Source organism: Zonotrichia albicollis, chromosome 2 (genome assembly GCF_047830755.1).
Source record: "Zonotrichia albicollis isolate bZonAlb1 chromosome 2, bZonAlb1.hap1, whole genome shotgun sequence".
Classification (NCBI taxonomy): Eukaryota; Metazoa; Chordata; class Aves; order Passeriformes; family Passerellidae; genus Zonotrichia; species Zonotrichia albicollis.
Window position 1 is genome coordinate 25,535,239 of NC_133820.1, and position 8,152 is coordinate 25,543,390.

An 8,152-nucleotide genomic window follows, 5' to 3' on the forward strand; every position below is an offset into this window, starting at 1 on the left:
TTCCTTTATTTAGAACCAGGCAATGGAGTGTAGTTTAGCTGAATAGTTCTGCTTCAGACTTTTGTTCCCTTTATTATCAGAGCAACATGAAAGGCATAGAAGCTTGGGCAGAAGAGAAATGACTGTGCAATCTTACTTCTCCTTGAGTTGGCCTTTGTGCATGACTTACTTCAGTGTTTTCAAAGGTACTGAGGAACAGGATGAAGAAGTGTGCATTTACATTTGTGGTATTATTCAGATCTGGAAGCAGCTCATTCAGTTCATCTGAGTTCCTCAGAGCTCAGTTCCTTCTGGATGGAGACCAGAGCTTCCATTGCTAATCCAGCACATCACATCAGACTAGACCATGCCTGAATACATCCCCACTCTCCATCCTCCCTGGTTTTTTAATAATGTGGCACTAAGTCCTCAGTTCGAAGTGTTTATCTCCACATACAACTTTTAATTGCAATTCAGACACAGCCTTAGGCAATGGAAATGCTTTCAGTTGCTACTTGTGTATTTGCAGAACAGAGTAGGGGAAATTGATACCTTAGGAAGGCTGAAGACAAGGCTGGGAAGTCAAAGGGGTAAAGAGATATTTTGATAAACACTTTTGTCTGCTTCTCATCTGTGGTTATGCAGGCCATCTTGTACTTAATTATGCATCTGGTTCTGGTTTTGGAGTCTGAGGTAAAAAGCCTGCTCTATACTGGAAGTGTTTTAGAATTAATTCCTCCATTTTTTTATTTTGTTCATTGCACAATGGTGTTGTGTGTTATTTAAAGATGAAGACTGTGCTAGCGTGACTATGCTGAATTTTCTCAAGGGTAAACTGGTGCATATACCTGAAGCCACACTGAAAATCAAGGTGGAAATCCAAGTCAGGACAAGGCAATTTGTTTTATGAGCAGGGTGATTCACCAGAAGCAAATGAAAGATCCAAAAGAATCAGTCTGATGTCAGCAGAAGATTAGTAACACATGAGGATTTCTCATAAAAATCCAGTTCTGACTAAATGTTTTTGTTGTAAACAACTGCTGCTGAAATGATACACAAGAAGAAATACCCTACTTCATTACACTGCTCCCAGTCTTTCTCTTTTCACAATATAAATGCACCAATTTTTTTGGCTTTTATAGCTCTGGCAGATAAAGTGTAGAGGGCTGCTTGAAGGATCACCTAGTTTAACCTTTATTAGCACATGAATGCATGAAACAGTATTAAATAGAAAATAGAAATGCCTGAAGATCCTATCGAGTGCTCTGTTTGTATTTACAGGTTGGACTGTAATTTGTGAAGATACTGGATGACAGGTCTTTGTCTGCCTGGCTGTTAAAAAGAAGAGGTTGGCATTCTAGAGGTAATAAAGCAAGGAAGATCCTCTCTTTCATTGTTTTGAATGCTTTACTTCTTTTTCCTTAAATATATTTAACAGTTTCTCTCTCTCCTGGAATAAAAATTGTAAATTCTAAGTGTGTCATTTGGCTTTCATGACATTTTATTCAGTGTCAGAATGTGACAATGCTCATTTGTTTCTACCCTTTGACATGATAAATATGGAAGTATGAGGTATAAGTCTTTTTCTGGAGATGCTGTTGAATTAAAACCCTATTGTAATATTCCTTAAAATGGAAAGTTTAATTGTAAGTGAGCTGCCTCTGTGAAACCATGCAGCAACAGATTTTTTCCATTTGTATCTTGTATAATGGGCTCTTGAAATCAACCTGTTGGGTTGAATAAGTTCTTTATAGTGAGATTTGACTGTGTGAGTAGGTTCTCTAGTGAGGGAATTCATACACTCAAATTGAAGTTATTTTCTAAAATTCACTACTAAGCTCCTTCCTTCCTCTTGGAACCCAAAAAGACAGAGGTAAAAGAGCAGAAAAGGCTCCCCTATCAATCAGACAAAGCACATCAGTTTGCAACTCATGCATGATCCAGAGGTGCTGAACAGAAGATTCCTGATGTGGACACCTCATTTTCCATGGGATGTAAAGAGGCATTTTTCCATTCAAATTCCATTTGCTGCAAGTAATTCAGTTTTCGGCACTTCCTAATTGTGCATGGACAAAAAGGAAAGGGTGGCCTATAAATAAACCTTCCCAGGAGCTGCAAGCAGGTCGGCCCAATGCAGCTGTGCAGGGCCAAGAGACGTGGCAGACTTTCTGCACCAAACCAGGCTCAACGGCTTCTAATCCACATTCTGCTGCAATTTAATGTCCTCCTGCTCCTTCAAAGTCACTCCAGTCTGTGTCCCTGCTTTTCCTCCTCCTGGTGCTCAGGCTGCAGGGCTGGGGCAGTGAGCTGTGAAGGCTCCTGCTGTTCTGCTTCCATTGCAGGCACGGGGATGCTCTGCATGGCACTGGGGAGGGGATGGGGATTCCCATGTTGGGAGGGCTGAAGGGGGAACACAGAGCAGAGCTGGGGAAGGATGGGGTCTCCTGGAGTGTCTCAGGGTTCCCTCTGGGAACACAAGTCTTTTTGAAAGGATTACAGCACCTCGTCCTTGCCACATGCTGTAATTTCCCAAGTGTGTGCATCTAATAACAGCTGTCACTTACTCAGATAGATGGAAAAGATTTGAGTTGTTTTTTTTTTTTTTTTTTTTTTTTTTTTTGCCTGGCATCCAATTTTCCTCACAGAGCCATGTAGCTCTGAGTAGAACTTTCTGTTTTGTGTAAAATAAAAGGGTTTGTTGCTTTGTGAGAGCCCGTCCTGCTCTCTGGGGTGTCTGTCAGGGTGGCATGGGTGAGGATGTGTTTTGGTGGGTTTGCTCTGCATTGGGGCAGGAGGGGAGGCAGCCCAGGGCTGGCTGTGGGCACTGGGGCTGGATCACTGGTGGCAGGCAGTGCTCAGGCTGACAGGGTCACCTTGGGGCTTCACCTTCAGCAGGCTGAGCTCTCTGACCTCTCAGCATTGCCCAGATGAAAAATGCTCTAGTGGGAACTTGACCTTTTCCTTCCTGGTCACCAGAAGTCTGGGGGAAACAATAAACTTTTATCAAAATTGATATTTTCTTGAGAAAAGGTCACTATTGTTTAAAAAAGAGGAATTTTTTTGTTTGTTTTTGCTGGCTGGTTTTGTTGTTTAGCTTTTTCGTGAGGGGAGTGCAAAAAATCTGCTTCAAGGAATGGATCCGTTTGCTATAAATCAAAGGGAAGGGGAAATGGGCTAGGCACTTCATGAGAATCATAAGCTTTGGCTGAGGAACAGATTTCTTTGTTTCCATTAAAGTTACCCAGTTCAGGACTTCCACCTTGTCTTAACAAATAATTAGTGAATGCCCCCCTCTCCCCCTATAATTTTTTGTATTGAAGAAGAAAGTCCAGAGGTTATTTCTGTCTCCTTGGTGGAGGCTGAGAGAAAGGCTCCCAACATATTTATCACTTCGGCTGATTAAGATGGCTTTTAATACAGCATTGAAGAATTGGAGAAACTCTCAGAAATTTTATGTTAGCTGACTGTTGAAAATCTGAATTTTGGGAGTAAAATAAAGCCAGAGCCACTGAGAAGTCATGAAATATTCCCCGTGTTTTCCCTTTCTCTGTTTTGACCTTGTCAATGTAGAAGGTCTTCAATAAACCACAGAACTCAAAACATGAGCTTTTGGGGACTAGTTCTTAATTACTTAGCACTTAGAGCCTAAATTATTGTCTTTCTTGAAAAATCTCAAAAATGTCAAGTTTTAAAAAGGAGAGTACATGGTGAACATTTGAGGGTGATACCACATGCTTCGCATGTTAAACAACATGATAAAACATAATGCAGCTTAACTATGGCACAGCAACAGGTCTTCCAAAAATAACTGTGCTGGTTGCAGAAGAGTCTCACCAATTTGTTCCAAACTAGGCTCGGACACCAAAGCATTTTAAACAAAGTCTAGAGAAGAAAACAATCCTTGGATGAGTTAGAAATGTACAAGAAAAATACAGGATAATAGGAGGGGTTGGCTTCTTAAAACTTTTTCAGATATTTCTTCTCTCAAGCTATTAACAACAGTGTGATTGGTTAGATGTAGATTTAATCATCCTAGAGGTCTTTTCCAACCTCAGTGATTGTATGATTGCATGATTCTGTGACTTGGTCTTGTCAGAGGCATCTTCCCTGTCACAAATGCCATTTCATAACCAGTGCCAAACAGCTGCAGAGCACTGTCATTATTCAAATGCCCATGAAAACAACTTGGTTGTGGAAGTGAATATAGAGAATCCTGGAGATGAAAAATGAATTGGAGAGTGACTAAGCAAATTCAAAGTCAAATGGATCTTTTTGGTGCAGAACCATCTTGTTAATGTCTCTTATTTAGATAAAATCTTCTGCACTTATGGATCAGTGCTGTGTGGTTGTAGGGCTGCAATAGCAATGGTGCTGCCACAGGGATGAGCAGCACAGGCAGCCCCAAGCATTTCATGGCACCAGTGTTTCCTATAAATTAAGTGTGCTACATTATATTTTATTGACAGGAAATGGCTAATTTGTCTCAAGGCATCTGTCTCTTGATTTCATTAATCTGCAGGATGCCTAAACAAAGAAGCATATATATAACATTATGTCAAAAGGATAATTATTTCTGGAAGGGTATTGCTTACATATGAGACACACTGGTGCTTCATATAACAAGCATTGGAATAATTGTCAAGGCTGTACATAATCAGAAAGTATCTCAGAAGGGGATAAAAAGTCAATAACTTTTCATTGGCTTCTTGAGAAAAAACATAATGCATATATATATATATATATATATGTATGTATATAATTGTTACATATCTCTGCATGTGCGCTTCATCCTATCTTTAGTTATTTCTGTGCATTTAATAATAGCATTTCATATTCTGTCAAATTTCATCCAAGCAGTTAACAGACATTAATTGGGATCCATGGTCTCACACCTGTCACTTTGATGAGAGATGGTGGAGTGGAAATGGAAGAGAAACGCAGGGTGTGACAGCCAGAGAGGAGGGTGTCTGCTTGGGATCCCTTCCTGGTGCTGCCAGCTCTGAGAGCTCTGCTGCAGCTTTTGGAGTTCTCCTTGAAGCTTCCCTGTCTGAAGTCACATTACTGAACTGCATTATGAGAAGGCTTTCATTGTCAAAGAGACCAGCCTGGATAAATGCACTCCAAAGGCTCAGAAAACAGAGTGTGAAAGGAGTATTTAAAATGTAAGGAAGGATATTTCATAGATTTCATAGAATTATAGAAAGGCTTGTGCTGGAAGGGACCCTAAAGATAATCTAATTCCCATCCCCAGTGACTTCTGCAAGTGCAGGGCTGTTGGGATGTTTCCCAGAGCCAAACAGGCAGTCATGAACCTTGGGAAAGCGTGAGCAATTTCCCCCTGAATCCAGGAACAGGCTCCAGACCCCACCTTTTCTTTCCCAAGACTTTCAGTCCAAGCCTGTGGTTCTTGGCTGGATGATGATGCCTTCAAACTCCTGTTGGATCAGTTCTGCTGGTGACACACAGGGAGCTTGGAATTGGTCCTTTAAATCTGTGCCTGGGGAGCTGGGGCAGTGAGTGCCAGGATGAAGCAGCCCAGGGCACTCAGTGCCAGGGTGAAGCAGCCCAGGGCACTGGCACTGGCTCTAGGAAGAGTTCAGAGCTGTTTAAGGAGTTTGAGCTCCTTCAGCAGAGGTTGTGGCACCCAGCTCAGTGACAGTGAGCTCCCTGCTGAGACAGCAGCTCCTCAAACTTCTTGCACATTACTTTGCAAATGAACAGATGTCCCACTTGAACAGTGTTCCAAAGTTCCCCTTCTCCTCTTGGAGCAACCTGGAGCTACAGGTGAGAGGGGCCTAGCCAGAGCACCACGGTGCTCTGTATTTCAGGTGTTTGCTGATGGGTTTGTCACAGTGGTGAGGCAGGTTGGGAGCCTTGCCAGGCTGGATTCTCATCCCAGAGCTCAGGGTTAGGCCTAAATGGCAAGAGAGATGTGTCATGGAAAGCCAGGCCTGTGGCATTTTCTGGGGTCCTTCGTGGCAGGAAGGAATGAATCTGACTCCATGTTCTAAGAAGGCTAATTTATTATTTTATGTTACTATGGTCTAATAAAGACTGCTATACTAAAACTCTGCTAAAGAATAGAGAAAGGATACTTACAGAAGGTTAGAAAGATAATAATGAAAACTTGTGACTCCTTCCAGAGTCCTGACACAGCTGATGGTGATTGGTCATTAAGTCAAAACAATTCACATGAAACCAATGAAACATGCACCTGTTGGATAAACAATGTCCAAACCACATTCCAAAGCAGCAAAACACAGGAGAAGCAAATTAGATGATATTGTTCTCCTTTTTCTCTGTGGCTTCTCAGCTTCTCAAGAGAGACATTCTGGCAAAGGGATTTTTCCAGAAAATATGACAGTGACACAGGCCTGTGTGTGTTTGAAAGGTGATGCTGCCACCCAGCTGGTGTAGGACACTGAGCTGTGAGCAGGCACTATGATCACCCAGCATCTTGTGTCCAGCTGCAGTGATGGGGTCACTTGGAATCAGTATAACATCCTTTCTTCTTTGACAGATTTGAGAAAACTCCTAAAAATACACACAGCACTCTCACAGGAGCCTCCTGTCCCTGATAAGGCTGTCCATGATCTCTGTACCCACTACATGTGGCAGATGACTCCAGAGAGCCTATAGCTGTCCCAAACTTCTATCTGCACCTAAAGATGTAGTTGGGCTAACAGATTATAAATTAATTATCTGAACAAAACAAACAAACAATTATGTAATTTATAATTGCATTATATTATTCTAATATATAATTTATTAATAGTAATAAATTATACAGACTATATAAATTATATAGTCCAGCTGGGCTAATGTTACAAGAGTAATGCTTGTCAGTCAGCCAAAAGCACTTTTAGGTGTGGATAGCAGGTATGATGTTTGCAGAGCAGATGCTGCTTATGTTGAGTGAAGCTGTCTCCAAGTGCCTCTACGGTACAGACAGACACAATCATCTGATTCACTTGGGATTAGGACTGTGTAATTTAGTACTGTAGAGAGATCAAAAGATTTTTAAGAGGATGCTGCCTGTTAGTGGAAGGGATAAATTGGAAGTGCTGCTAAAAAGCTTTGGGTTTTGCTTCCAGATATAAAGAAAGGACTCTACAGAGAGAATCCACTTCCTAATCTCTGAGTAGTACTGACCTGGCCACCTGACAGAGAGAATTAAACTGAGTCCTGTGGTCATTTAGTTACTGTTTCGTCAGCTGAGGTTGATTATCCAGAGATCACATGCATATTCTTTCTGTTTGTAAAAGCTGTCCTTAAATAATGCAGCCAGGTAATCAAGCCTCACTCCAGGCTACAAAAATATTTATAATTGTTTTTCTATGTTTCATAAATTTGCTAGAATTTAAGAGTTTATATTTAAAACTTTCACTGCCAAAACATGTGCACAATTTGTATTCTCTGAAACAATTTTCCTGTTTGCAAGAAAGAGGGGACAGCCTTGCCCAGGCAGAGCTTTAGGGCAGGGCTGGAAAGCTGGGTGAGCAGCAGAGCTGGTGTCAGGATCTGTCCCTTACTCCCTCTGTGAAAACACCCCTGAAAGAGGGAAGTTTCTGCTGACTGATTTCATTCTGTGTGCAGAATGGTCCCTCTGTGTGTGTGTGTTGTGGAGAGAGACATGGGAGTGGGAAGGGTGGGAAGGTTGGGGATGAGGAAGGGGGGCAGGATGGAGCCCTGTGGGATGAGAGTGGGGCTCAGGTGGCACCAAATCTGAGGCATTGAGAGTCACAAGGGGTCAGGAGGGCTGAACCTGGCCTGAGGAATAGAACAGCTCAGGTGCAAGGGCAAAAATTCTCTTACTGCCATTGTGGAGTGTAGTTCCTTTTGCTAAGGAGCCAGAGTGGCCATTGCCATCATCATCTTTGTGACACCTCTGCAGAGCATTATTCCTGCCTCAGAGTTGCTTCTTGCAAGCATGAAACCTGGGAACTTCCTGGCCCCTTCTGCACTTGTCCTAAGGGTTTTCTTACAGCACCAGAAGAGGGCATGGAACTAGAAAAAAAAAGCCAAACAGTTTTCAAGTTGCCTGTGCAAAGCTGACTCTACAATCCTGAATGGTAACAAGTGCAATTTTGGGTGACTTGCTCACCCTTCACACCACACACAGAGCTTTCCACAGTGCTGTAAACAGTTCAGGGTCCATGGGCTGGGGATGTGT